This window comes from Nerophis ophidion, linkage group LG28 (assembly GCF_033978795.1).
Source record: "Nerophis ophidion isolate RoL-2023_Sa linkage group LG28, RoL_Noph_v1.0, whole genome shotgun sequence".
Classification (NCBI taxonomy): Eukaryota; Metazoa; Chordata; class Actinopteri; order Syngnathiformes; family Syngnathidae; genus Nerophis; species Nerophis ophidion.
This window is the reverse complement of record NC_084638.1, coordinates 5,157,572-5,172,889: the sequence shown is the minus strand read 5'-3', so window position 1 is coordinate 5,172,889 and position 15,318 is coordinate 5,157,572.

Sequence of the window (15,318 nt, the reverse complement as noted above, 5' to 3'; positions counted from 1 at the left end):
CACGCATGTGGCCACTAAGCCTTTAGAGCAAGGGTCCCCAAACTTTTTGACTCAGGGGGGCCGCATTTTGTTAAAAAAATTAAGCGGGGCCGGGGTGTGTGTGTGTGTGTGTATATATATATGTATGTGTGTGTATATATATATATATATATATATATATATATATATATATATATATACATATTCATATTCATTCAGAGTGCGATGATGTCACCATATGGATGGGAAAATGCGTTTTAGATACGACTTGCCCGAGAGTTACAAGCGGTAGAAAATGGATTACAAAGGACAGATTTGAAAAAAACAATAAAAAAAAAAAATGTTTTAACTTTGGACTTCCCGCGTGCCGGATTTGTACACTGGCAGGCTGGATGCGGCCCGTGGGCCGTAGTTTGGGGACCGTTGCTCTACAGGCTAAATACAATAACATACCTGACCTATGTACAGTTCCCGACCTTGTAAAATAATATAAAAGTATATGTTAATCACAAAGATTAAATTATTAATTTGCCAACTAAACTAAGTTTAGGTCAGACTGACTTAGACAAAATAATTGTACATACAATATACATTGTTATGATAAAATAAACTAAATTAATGTTTTTTAACGAAACTGTCAAAAGTGCGAATGAAAATACCACTATAGTCATAATTTTTGCGCTGAAGAAATTTCACGCTGGTTGTCTTTATATTGTCATTACTGCTACAAGTGGTAGAAAAGTGTATTACAACTAAGTACCGCTGTGGCCTTTGCGGACGACAGTTGAAAAAATACATACACTACAGAGGGACCCAGGGCCACCTCCAAATCACTACTTACAGTTCCCTACCTTGTAAAACGATATAAAAGCATGTGCTAATCACAAAGATTAAATTATTAATTAACCAAATAAACCTTAGACTTAGGTCAGACTGATTAGATAAAATAAATGTACGTACTATATACATTGTTCTGCTAAAACAAATAAACTAAATGAATAATGTTTTTTTTTTTAACTCAACTGTCAATAAAATTAAACTGCAAATGAAAATACCACTTTAGTCATAATTTCTGCGCTTAAGAAATCTCTATATGAATTTCACTTTGGTTATTTTATATTGTCATGTCTATCTGTATTGGCCCTGTGATGAGGTGGCGACTTGTCCAGGGTGTACACCGCCTTCTGCCTGAATGCAGCTGAGATAGCTGGCTCCAGCACCCCCCGCAACCCTAAAAGGGGCAAGCGGTAGGAAATGGATGGATTACTGCCACAAGTGGTAGAAAAGAGTATTAGAACTAAGTACCGCTGCTGCCTTTGCAGACCACAGCTGAAAAAAACACATCTTACATTCTAGGGGACGCTTGCTGCTCAACACTGGGCCCCGGCCCTATGGTTAAGAAACACTGGTTTATAGTATATGCCATCAATGTGCCGGCGACCATCTTTTTGCTAAAAAACAAGCCCAGGGCTCCCATTATTGAGCATTAGTGAGTTGATTTTTCATGCTAATTTTTTTGCTGTTTTTAATCTGCCACATGTGAAACGCCGGTCTGTGAAAATAATGCATGCATTAAACCGGTCCCTGGTGGAAAAAAGGCTGGGGACCACTGATTTAGATGACACAGAACTTGTCACGGATGGCAGGTGAACGTTGGCCTGTTGATCCGTTTGAACAGATCCCGTGGATGCAGAACTGTTTTCTTCAGCCCAACTCAGACAAGACTGAAATCATTGTCTGAGGCCCACATGAGCAAAGAGAAACTATAGTCCGTTTGAGACCCTCTCCCTGAAACCGAGTAATCGGGTTAGAAATTAATCGGTAATAGCGGACTCGGACTTGAAATTAAACATACACAATAAGTCAATAACATCCGCAGCTTTTTATCACCTGAAAAATTAATAATGTCTTAATCATCTCAGGGCATTCAATCGATCACAAATGGACTGTTTGGTTTGTCTTAGAAGACGTTTCGCCGGTCATCCGAGTAGGTTTCATCAGTTCGTACTCATAGACTTAGATTGGTCAGATCTAGTTCAGCGGCTGCTGCCAAAACCCCAAATATTTATACTCCAAAACCAAGAGGGTGTGCCTGGGTAATGGTGGTTTTGCCCTATCGTAGTGAAAAATACAACTGTTTTGATGCAAACCAGAAATCCTACTATCAAAGCCAATGACAGTCGTGCAAGTGTAATTTCCCCTCGTTAGCGTTGAGGTATTGTGTGGCATAACTATCGCTCTGGATCGATTACGACCAGTCCAAAATAGTCATCCTAAGCATTGCGTTTAGTTGTAAACAAATGGCATTCTGGTCAGCGTCTTCATCAACGGCACAGTAGCGGAGATCGTAAGCAGCACCAAGCTCCTGGGGGTGCAGATAACTGACAATATGACCTGGTCCCTACACACCGGAGCTCTTTAAAAAGAGCTCAGCAGCGCATGCACTTTTTGCGTCGGATGAAAAGAGCACAGCTATTCCCCCAATTATCACCACATTCTACAGAGGCACTATAGAGACCCTACTGATCAACTGCATCTCTGTCTGGACTGGAGCCTGCAGTTCCTCAGACTGGAAGTCTCTGTAGAGAGTGGTGAGGACGGCGGAAAAAATCATCAGGACTCCTCTTCCTCCTATCCAGGAAATCGCAAAAAGCAACTGCCTGACCAGGGCTCATACAATCTGCAGAGACTCCTCCCACTCCCACCAAGGACTGTTTTCACTGCTGGACTCTAGTAGGAGGGTCCGTAGCAGAACCTCTAGCATATTGTAACAGCTTCTTCCCTCAGGCCGTAAGACTCTTGAACGCATCATAATTGTCAGGTTCAAACACTAACGACATCTATTAAACAAGACAAGAAGCAAAGAATCAAACAGAGACAGAATTCAATTTGGCTCAATTGAGAAGAGACGTCGGGACACTGTACTCTTGTACGATCTCTAGCACGCTCTGGCGAAAGATTGTACGCCTCCTCCTTTTATTTGACTTTCCCCGACCACATGACCACAGCTGCTTCCAAAAGGGAAGTTGGTCGTAAACAGCGTTGCCTTTGGTTACAGAACAATTAAAAAAAAAAAAGGTCGTAATCACTTTACAGTAAAGATCGGTAAAACAGTTCAACGAAGAGGTCGTAAAATATTTCAAAAAGAGGTGTGTAAAACCGTTGAAAGAGGTCGCCTGCAGGGGATTCTGGTCCTGCTTCGCTTTTATAGTCCTTGGGTCAGACAATATATTTCTCTTTGATTATAATACATGAAAGAAACAGGAACACCTTCATCTTGCTTCCCCCCCTACACTGGAGTTTTACGAGCCTTACTCTTGGTAGACAGCTTTTGCTTCTCACCAGACAAACGTTTTGTGATAACTTCGAAACAATTATTCTAACAATAATAATCCCCTTAATTACCCCCAAAAACATATCAACTCGCTGGAATATAAAGACGATACAACATACATCCATAAATGTGCATGCATGTGCAGAAGTGCAATATATTTATCTGTACAGTAATTAATTTATTTATATCTGCACCTTATTGCTCTTTTATCCTGCACGACGAGCTAATGCAACAAAATTTTGTTCTTATCTGTACTGTAAAGTTCAGATTTGAGTGACAATAAAAGGAAGTTTGTCTGTGACCAGAATGTTACTTGTTGAAGGCTAAATCAGAGTCTTTTAGGAATTGAAAGGACAGTGTTGAATGTGGGAGACAGGTGGTGTCGCACACCCCCTCCTCTGTTCAGAGATGGTTTCCCTCACTCCTTTTTCGTACCATCCGTCCTCCTTGTCCAGAATCTGTACATTTTTTGTTCTCAAAGGAGTGCCGTTTCTCCCTGTGGTGCAGGTAGACACCTGAGTCTTGCCCTGAAGAGTTTGCCCGTCGGCTTAGTGGTTGTTTTGTTTCCCCAATTTATGAATCAGGTACACTGGATAGCATACACCAGATTTGTTTTTGTGGGTCTGGCGTGTCCGGTCTTTAGGATGCACTAGTCTCTGTCTGAGGGTGTTGCCTGGTTTGAAGTGTACTGGGATGTTGTGTTGGTTAAAAATCATTCTGAGTTTCTCAGATAGAACTGATACACATGGAATGAGTCTGTCGAAACGTCTTTTGAGACAAACTAATGAGTCCAGTTGCGATCAATTGAATACCCTTGTTTTTGTGGGTCTGGCGTGTCCAGTCTTTAGGATGTACTAGTCTCTGTCTCAGGGTGTTGCCTGGTTTGAAGTGTACTGGGATGTTGTGTTGGTTAAAAATCATTCTGAGTGCCTCAGATAGAACTGATACACATGGAATGAGTCTGTTCGAAACGTCTCCAGAGACAAACTAATGAGTCCAGTTGCGATCATTTGAATACCCTTGTTTTTGTGGGTATGGCGTGTTCGGTCTTTGGGATGCACTAGTCTCTGTCTTAAGGTGTTGTCTGGTTTGAAGTGTACTGGGATGTTGTGTTGGTTAAAAATCATTCTGAGTGCCTCAGATAGAACTGATACACATGGAATGAGTCTGTCGAAATGTCTTCTGAGACAAACTGTTCAGTCCAGTTGTGATCATTTGAATACCCTTGTTTTTGTGGGACTCGCGTGTCCAGTCTTTAGGATGCACTAGTCTCTGTCTCAGGGTGTTGCCTGGTTTGAAGTGTACTGGGATGTTGTGTTGGTTAAAAATCATTCTGAGTTTCTCAGATAGAACTGATACATTTGGAATGAGTCTGTCGAAACGTCTTCTGAGACAAACTAATCAGTCCAGTTGCAATCAATTGAATACCCTTGATTTTGTGGGTCTGTCTTGTCCGGTCTTTAGGATGTACTAGTCTCTGTCTCAGGGTGTTGCCTGGGATGTTGTGTTGGTTAAAAATCATTCTGAGTTCCTCAGATAGAACTGATACACATGGAATGAGTCTGTCGAAACGTCTTCTGAGACAAACTAATGAGTTCAGTTGTGATCAATTGAATAACCTTGTTTTTGTGGGTCTGGCGTGTCCGGTCTTTGGGATGCACTAGTTTCTGTCTCTGGGTGTTGCCTGGTTTGAAGTGTACTGGGATGTTGTGTTGGTTAAAAATCATTCTGAGTTCCTCAGATTTAACTGATACACATGGAATGAGTCTGTCGAAACGTCTTCTGAGACGAACTAGTGAGTCCAGTTGCGATCAATTGAATACCCTTGTTTTTGTGGGTATGGCGTGTTCGGTCTTTGGGATGTACTAGTCTCTGTCTTAAGGTGTTGTCTGGTTTGAAGTGTACTGGGATGTTGTGTTGGTTAAAAATCATTCTGAGTTCCTCAGATAGAACTGATACACATGGAATGAGTCTGTTCGAAACGTCTCCTGAGACAAACTGAGTCCAGTTGCGATCATTTGAATACCCTTGTTTTTGTGGGTATGGCGTGTTCGGTCTTTGGGATGTACTAGTCTCTGTCTTAAGGTGTTGTCTGGTTTGAAGTGTACTGGGATGTTGTGTTGGTTAAAAATCATTCTGAGTTCCTCAGATAGAACTGATACACATGGAATGAGTCTGTCGAAATGTCTTCTGAGACAAACTGTTCAGTCCAGTTGTGATCATTTGAATATCCTTGTTTTTGTGGGACTCGCGTGTCCAGTCTTTAGGATGTACTAGTCTCTGTCTCAGGGTGTTGCCTGGTTTGAAGTGTACTGGGATGTTGTGTTGGTTAAAAATCATTCTGAGTTTCTCAGATAGAACTGATACACATGGAATGAGTCTGTCGAAACGTCTTCTGAGACAAACTGATGAGTCCAGTTGCGATCAATTGAATACCCTTGTTTTTTTAGGGTATGGCGTGTCCGGTCTTTAGGGTGTACTAGTCTCTGTCTCAGGGTTTTGCCTGGTTTGAAGTGTACTGGGATGTTGTGTTGGTTAAAAATCATTCTGAGTTTCTCAGATAGAACTGATACATTTGGAATGAGTCTGTCGAAACGTCTTCTGAGACAAACTAATCAGTCCAGTTGCAATCAATTGAATACCCTTGATTTTGTGGGTCTGTCTTGTCCGGTCTTTAGGATGTACTAGTCTCTGTCTCAGGGTGTTGCCTGGGATGTTGTGTTGGTTAAAAATCATTCTGAGTTCCTCAGATAGAACTGATACACATGGAATGAGTCTGTCGAAACGTCTTCTGAGACAAACTAATGAGTTCAGTTGCTGTCAATTGAATACCCTTGATTTTGTGGGTCTGGCGTGTCCGGTCTTTGGGATGCACTAGTTTCTGTCTCTGGGTGTTGCCTGGTTTGAAGTGTACTGGGCTGTTGTGTTGGTTAAAAATCATTCTGAGTTCCTCAGATAGAACTGATACACATGGAATGAGTCTGTTCGAAACGTCTCCTGAGACAAACTAATGAGTCCAGTTGCGATCATTTGAATACCCTTGTTTTTGTGGGTATGGCGTGTTCGGTCTTTGGGATGCACTAGTCTCTGTCTTAAGGTGTTGTCTGGTTTGAAGTGTACTGGGATGTTGTGTTGGTTAAAAATCATTCTGAGTTCCTCAGATAGAACTGATACACATGGAATGAGTCTGTCAATGTCTTCTGAGACGAACTGTTCAGTCCAGTTGTGATCATTTGAATACCCTTGTTTTTGTGGGACTCGCGTGTCCAGTCTTTAGGATGTACTAGTCTCTGTCTCAGGGTGTTGCCTGGTTTGAAGTGTACTGGGATGTTGTGTTGGTTAAAAATCATTCTGAGTTTCTCAGATAGAACTGATACACATGGAATGAGTCTGTCGAAACGTCTTCTGAGACAAACTAATCAGTCCAGTTGCGATCAATTGAATACCCTTGTTTTTTTAGGATATGGCGTGTCTGGTCTTTAGGGTGTACTAGTCTCTGTCCCAGGGTGTTGCCTGGTTTGAAGTGTACTGGGATGTTGTGTTGGTTAAAAATCATTCTGAGTGCCTCAGATAGAACTGATACACATGGAATGAGTCTGTTCGAAACGTCTTCTGAGACAAACTGATGAGTCCAGTTGCGATCAATTGAATACCCTTGTTTTTGTGGGTCTGGCGTGTCCAGTCTTTAGGATGTACTAGTCTCTGTCCCAGGGTGTTGCCTGGTTTGAAGTGTACTGGGATGTTGTGTTGGTTAAAAATCATTCTGAGTTCCTCAGATAGAACTGATACACATGGAATGAGTCTGTTCGAAACGTCTCCTGAGACAAACTAATGAGTCCAGTTGCGATCATTTGAATACCCTTGTTTTTGTGGGTATGGCGTGTTCGGTCTTTGGGATGCACTAGTCTCTGTCTTAAGGTGTTGTCTGGTTTGAAGTGTACTGGGATGTTGTGTTGGTTAAAAATCATTCTGAGTTCCTCAGATAGAACTGATACACATGGAATGAGTCTGTCAATGTCTTCTGAGACGAACTGTTCAGTCCAGTTGTGATCATTTGAATACCCTTGTTTTTGTGGGACTCGCGTGTCCAGTCTTTAGGATGTACTAGTCTCTGTCTCAGGGTGTTGCCTGGTTTGAAGTGTACTGGGATGTTGTGTTGGTTAAAAATCATTCTGAGTTTCTCAGATAGAACTGATACACATGGAATGAGTCTGTCGAAACGTCTTCTGAGACAAACTAATCAGTCCAGTTGCGATCAATTGAATACCCTTGTTTTTTTAGGATATGGCGTGTCTGGTCTTTAGGGTGTACTAGTCTCTGTCTCAGGGTGTTGCCTGGTTTGAAGTGTACTGGGATGTTGTGTTGGTTAAAAATCATTCTGAGTGCCTCAGATAGAACTGATACACATGGAATGAGTCTGTTCGAAACGTCTTCTGAGACAAACTGATGAGTCCAGTTGCGATCAATTGAATACCCTTGTTTTTGTGGGTCTGGCGTGTCCAGTCTTTAGGATGTACTAGTCTCTGTCCCAGGGTGTTGCCTGGTTTGAAGTGTACTGGGATGTTGTGTTGGTTAAAAATCATTCTGAGTTCCTCAGATAGAACTGATACACATGGAATGAGTCTGTTCGAAACGTCTCCTGAGACAAACTAATGAGTCCAGTTGCGATCATTTGAATACCCTTGTTTTTGTGGGTATGGCGTGTTCGGTCTTTGGGATGCACTAGTCTCTGTCTTAAGGTGTTGTCTGGTTTGAAGTGTACTGGGATGTTGTGTTGGTTAAAAATCATTCTGAGTGCCTCAGATAGAACTGATACACATGGAATGAGTCTGTCGAAATGTCTTCTGAGAAAACTATTCAGTCCAGTTGTGATCATTTGAATACCCTTGTTTTTGTGGGACTCGCGTGTCCAGTCTTTAGGATGTACTAGTCTCTGTCTCAGGATGTTGCCTGGTTTGAAGTGTACTGGGATGTTGTGTTGGTTAAAAATCATTCTGAGTTCCTCAGATAGAACTGATACACATGAAATGAGTCTGTTCGAAACGTCTTCTGAGACAAACTGATGAGTCCAGTTGCGATCAATTGAATACCCTTGTTTTTTTAGGGTATGGCGTGTCTGGTCTTTAGGGTGTACTAGTCTCTGTCTCAGGGTGTTGCCTGGTTTGAAGTGTACTGGGATGTTGTGTTGGTTAAAAATCATTCTGAGTGCCTCAGATAGAACTGATACACATGGAATGAGTCTGTCGAAACGTCTTCTGAGACAAACTAATCAATCCAGTTGCTGTCAATTGAATACCCTTGATTTTGTGGGTCTGGCGTGTCCGGTCTTTGGGATGCACTAGTCTCTGTCTCAGGGTGTTGCCTGGTTTGAAGTGTACTGGGATGTTGTGTTGGTTAAAAATCATTCTGAGTTTCTCAGATAGAACTGATACATTTGGAATGAGTCTGTCGAAACGTCTTCTGAGACAAACTAATCAGTCCAGTTGCAATCAATTGAATACCCTTGATTTTGTGGGTCTGTCTTGTCCGGTCTTTAGGATGTACTAGTCTCTGTCTCAGGGTGTTGCCTGGGATGTTGTGTTGGTTAAAAATCATTCTGAGTTCCTCAGATAGAACTGATACACATGGAATGAGTCTGTCGAAACGTCTTCTGAGACAAACTGATGAGTCCAGTTGCGATCAATTGAATACCCTTGTTTTTTTAGGGTATGGCGTGTCCGGTCTTTGGGATGCACTAGTTTCTGTCTCTGGGTGTTGCCTGGTTTGAAGTGTACTGGGATGTTGTGTTGGTTAAAAATCATTCTGAGTTCCTCAGATAGAACTGATACACATGGAATGAGTCTGTTCGAAACGTCTCCTGAGACAAACTAATGAGTCCAGTTGCGATCATTTGAATACCCTTGTTTTTTTAGGGTATGGCGTGTCCGGTCTTTAGGGTGTACTAGTCTCTGTCTCAGGGTGTTGCCTGGTTTGAAGTGTACTGGGATGTTGTGTTGGTTAAAAATCATTCTGAGTGCCTCAGATAGAACTGATACACATGGAATGAGTCTGTCGAAACGTCTTCTGAGACAAACTAATCAGTCCAGTTGCTGTCAATTGAGTACCCTTGATTTTGTGGGTCTGGCGTGTCCGGTCTTTGGGATGCACTAGTCTCTGTCTCAGGGTGTTGCCTGGGATGTTGTGTTGGTTAAAAATCATTCTGAGTTCCTCAGAACTGATACACATGGAATGAGTCTGTCGAAACGTCTTCTGAGACAAACTAATGAGTCCAGTTGTGATCAATTGAATAACCTTGTTTTTGTGGGTCTGGCGTGTCTGGTCTTTGGGATGCACTAGTTTCTGTCTCTGGGTGTTGCCTGGTTTGAAGTGTACTGGGATGTTGTGTTGGTTAAAAATCATTCTGAGTTCCTCAGATTTAACTGATACACATGGAATGAGTCTGTCGAAACGTCTTCTGAGACAAACTAATGAGTTCAGTTGTGATCAATTGAAAGCCGTGAGATGACAATGACTTGGATGAATGAGAACATTCATAGACAATGTCTTAATCAGACTTAGAAAGACTAATCCATGCCTTTGTCTTCAGCAGGTTAGACTGCAATGGCCTTCTCACCAGACTCTCTAAAAGCTGTGCAGTAGTGATGTGCAGATCCATACTGAAATATCGACATCACCGATAGCAGATCTTTATGCTCTAATATCGATTCTCAAATCAAAATATTGATACTTTTAGTTCCGTGGGTCCAACATTTTTCCACCGAGGTCTGCGTACTGAGACATCAAAGTATGCAGAGGTATCATTGATATTTTTTTATTTAAAAAAAAAATGCTAAAAGCAGATATTTATATTTAAAGACAGAACTTGGTCAGCTTTCTATTATAGGGGACTAAGTACAGTCGTGATCAAAAGTTTACATACACTTGTAAAGAACGTAATTTCATGGGTGATTGGAGGACATACTTAGAAAAATTGAGCTTTTTGGCCAAAATACCCAGCAATTTTTTGGAGGAGAAAAGGGGAGGCCTTTAATCCCAGGAACACCATTCCTGCCTTCAAGCATGGTGGTGGTAGTATTATGCTCTGTGCCGGTTTTGCTGCTAATGAAACTGGTGCTTCACAGAGAGTAAATGGGACAATGAAAAAGGAGGATTACCTCCAAGTTCTTAAATTTTGTTCATATTTTAAATATTTTATTTGTATTTTGAGAGCTATTAATCTTTTGGATCATTTGTGTTTCAACTTTTTCCACCATTTTGATATTTTATACATTTTTGAAAAATGCTTTAAACAGATATATGTATTCAAAGCCAAACCTAAGTCCATCCATTTTCTACCGCTTATTGCCTTCGGGGTCGCAGGGGGCTCTGGTGCCTATTTCAGCTACAATCGGGTGGAAGGCGTTGTACATCCTGGACAAGTCGCCACCTCATCGCAGTTTTCTAAATCATACTTTACCATTTTTATTTCAATTGATTTAATTGTGTTCATATTTTAAGTATTTTATTTGTATTTTGAGAGCTTCTAATATTTTTGGATCGGTTGTTTTTCAACTTTTTCCACCTTTTAATATTTTATATATTTTTGAAAAATGCTTGAAACAGATAAATGTATTAAAAGCCAAACCTAAGTGACTAAGTATCCCTCTATTTCCTACCGCTTATTGCCTTTGGGGTCTCGGGGGGCGTTGGTGCCTATTTCAGCTACAATCGGGCGGAAGGCGTGGTACATCCTGGACAAGTCGCCACCTCATCGCAGTTTTCTAAATTATACTTTACAATTTTTATTTTAATTAATTTAATTGTGTTCATATTTTAAGTCTTTTATTTGTATTTTGAGAGCTTCTAATATTTTTGGATCAGTTGTGTTTTCAACTTTTTCCATATTTTTTACATTTTTGAAAAATGCTTTAAACAGATATATGTATTTAAAGCCAAACCTAAGTGACTAAGTATATTTTTACTTGTTAGTTTAAATGAATTCATCTTTTTCTCATCGCGTTCTGATGATTTCCTTTTTTTTCTTACTTTTCTGCTTTTAAAAATATATATATAATTTGAAATACACTACTTTTCTAATTTTAGCAGGCTCATTAGTTTTATATTTGCACAGAGATGCCAGCCTGAATTTTACTTGGTATCTGATAGGAAAGAAAATCCGTGGTATGGCACACCACTACTGTAAAGCAGCTGCAAATGCTGCTGCTCCAGTCCTGACGAGAACCAGGCAATATGACCACATAAGTCCAGTGCACTGTACTTGTTGTCCACTATGAAAGCTGTTTGAAAGTCATGTTGGAGCATTGTGGCTCTGAAAGTATTTTATCCACACCATTTGATTTTACTTTTGAATTCGCTCCATTCTGTCCACTAAAGACGCCGAGATCATTATCCATGCGTTTGTTACGTCTCGTCTCGATTACTGTAACGTATTATTTTCGGGTCTCCCCATGTCTAGCATTAAAAGATTACAGTTGGTACAAAATGCGGCTGCTAGACTTTTGACAAGAACAAGAAAGTTTGATCACATTACGCCTGTACTGTATATACCTTTATATACATATATACATACATATATACCTATACTGTATATACCTTTATATACATATATACATACATATATACCTATACTGTATATACCTTTATATACATATATACATACATATATACCTATACTGGCTCACCTGCACTGGCTTCCTGTGCACTTAAGATGTGACTTTAAGGTTTTACTACTTACGTATAAAATACTACACGGTCTAGCTCCATCCTATCTTGCCGATTGTATTGTACCATATGTCCCGGCAAGAAATCTGCGTTCAAAGGACTCCGGCTTATTAGTGATCCCCAAAGCCCAAAAAAAGTCTGCGGGCTGTAGAGCTTTTTCATTTCGGGCTCCAGTACTCTGGAATGCCCTCCCGGTAACAGTTCGAGATGCTACCTCAGTAGAAGCATTTAAGTCTCACCTTAAAACTCATTTGTATGCTCTAGCCTTTAAATAGACTCCCTTTTTAGACCAGTTGATCTGCCGTTTCTTTTCTTTTTCTTCTATGTCCCACTCTCCTTTGTGGAGGGAGTCCGGTCCGATCCGGTGGCCATGTACTGCTCGCCTGTGTATCGGCTGGGGACATCTCTGCGCTGCTGATCAGCCTCCTCTTGGGATGGTTTCCTGCTGGCTCCGCTGTGAACGGGACTCTCGCTGCTGTGTTGGATCCGCTTTGGACTGGACTCTCGCGACTGTGTTGGATCCATTATGGATTGATCTTTCACAGTATCATGTTCTCATAGTCATTATTGTAACCGATGTCCCACTGGGTGTGAGTTTTCCTTGCCCTTATGTGGGCCTACCGAGGATGTCGTAGTGGTTTGTGCAGCCCTTTGAGACACTAGTGATTTAGGGCTATATAAGTAAACATTGATTGATTGATTGATGGTTTTATGATGATATTAACTTGAAATATGATTATTTTTATGCTGATTTTGTTTTCCTTTGTGCCTTCTTAGAATTTAGTATAAAGTATTTTGAGTTGCCTTGTGCATGGATCTGCTCTATAAATAAGCTTTCCTTGGTGTATTTAAGAAAATGTACTATCACATAAAGCTATCCCTACAATAAAATGACATTATTGTAGTGTGAAACTTGAATATGAATGCAAACTGTCAGTTATATATATACTGGACATATTAAAATGATTTTTTTGCACTTTTATTTGATAGTTGTCTTGCATGTTAAAATACTGTAGTTTAAAATTGTGAATTAGCAATATTTTGACAGTGTTTTCAATAGATCATACAAAGTATTCTCAAAGTACAATAACGGCTAACATAGTTTGCCAAATACATACAGTATCAAATAAAAGGGGGCCTCATGAGTTGCGTTCCTAAACGGTGCTCAAAGGTAAGTCGAGTTTTAAGTTAAAAGTGTAACTTTTTATGTTGAACATAAGTCGTTAATGAAAATAGGAAACATGTCATGTTTTTTATTTTATTTACTTTGAACCCTTTAAATCAAATATAACTCAAAATGTACACAGAGTTTTCCATATAATAAATGTTAAACATTTCTCTCCATTGGAAGGAATTTAGGGATTTTACCATCTACAGTTCGTAATATCATCAAAAGGTTCAGAGAATCTGGAGAAATCTCTGCCCGTAAGCAATTATGTTACGGTTCTTCGATCTCCCAAGCGGTACTGCATCAAAAAACATAAGTGTGTAAAGGATATCACCGCATGGGGCCCAGGAAAACTTCATAAAAACACTGTCACTAAGTTCAGTTCGTTGCTATATCTCTAACTGCAAGTTAAAACTCTACTATGCAAAGCGAAACCCATTTATCAACAACACCCAGAATCGCCACCGGCTTCGCTGGGCCCGAGCTCATCTAAGATGGACTGATCCAAAGTGGAAAAGTGTTCTGTGGTCTGACAAGTCCACATTTCAAATTGTTTTTGGAAACTGTGGCCGTTGTGTCCTCCGGAACAACGAGGAAAAGGTGCAAATTTATAAAGCCGGCATCTGTGATGGTATGGGTGTGTATTAGTGCCCAAGGCATTGGTAATTTACACATCTGTGAAGACACCATTAATGCTGAGAGGAACCATACAGGTTTTGGAGCAACACATGTTGCCATCCAAGCAACTTTATCATGGACGCCACTGCTTATTTCAGCAAGACAATGCCAAGCCACGTGTTACAACAGCGGGGCTTCAGCTTAACATTTTGGCAATGTTATTAAAAGAGTTGTAATTTTAATCGATAAATGTCACACTTTTGTAAGAAATCTTTAACATTTTGGCAATATTGGAATCTAACTTGACAAAATTATGACAAAAATCATAAATGTCTGTTTTACAACTACAACAAAAATGGCAATATTGTGTTAAAAGTCAAAATTTTATATGACAAACGTCACCATTTTGCATTAAAAAGCAATAATTTTTCGAAAAAATATTGGAATATTACAGAAACAGAATGTGAGCAGAAAAGTCGAGACGTGAGAAAAAAATGCTTTTAGTTCACAGGGGCGGTATAGCTCGGTTGGTAGAGCGGCCGTGCCAGCAACTTGAGGGTTCCAGGTTCGATCCCCGCTTCTGCCATCCCAGTCACTGCCGTTGTGTCCTTGGGCAAGACACTTTACCCACCTGCTCCCAGTGCCACCCACACTGGTTTAAATGTAAAAATTAGATATTGGGTTTTACTATGTAAAGCGCTTTGAGTCACTAGAGGAAAAGCGCTATATAAATATAATTCACTTCACTTCACAGTAAAAGAGTGCAGGTACTAGACTGGCCTACCTGTATTCCAGACCTGTTTCCCATTGAAAATGTGTGGCGCATTATGAAGCCTAAAATACCACAACATAAAGGGGCCCAGTCTGGAGTGGGGAAAAAAAACCTACATAGCAAATTACACATACATATTACAACATATGTCTCGAGATATCTAGCAACAGAGGGAAGGTAGTTCGGGGTCATGATGGTAGGCCGCAGCTCTCAGGCGCTGACCATCCATTCATCACCCCTATGGGATTTGCATCGAGGGCATTGGGTTGGGGGGAGGGGGTGGGTGGGTATGTGCCGCATATTTTTATGGATGTGTGTGTGTAAGCCCGTAGTGTGTCTCTGTTCCGCGGCCTTGATGTATTGTGCAGTCGCTGGACCAATGTCAACAACAACAGGTGTTGAAAAAGATTTGCAAATCAATGTATTCAGTTTTTATTTACCATTTGCCCAACGTGTAAACTTCACTGGTTTCGGGTTTGTAGAGTGGGAATAAAATAAACGATTTTTGATGCTATATTTGTTGCAAAATATCCTTCCTTGACTGCCATTAAAACTACAAATGTGGACTGCACATGCATTGCATAATAAAAGAATGGATGTTGTGGTTTAATTTGTGTGGTTGAAAAGTATATGACTCCTTTTTTTAAATTAAATGGGACTATTTTGCTCGAGCGTTTTTCTCGGCTTCCGGTGGGAGGTTCGTGATGACGTCACAGCCAATGACAG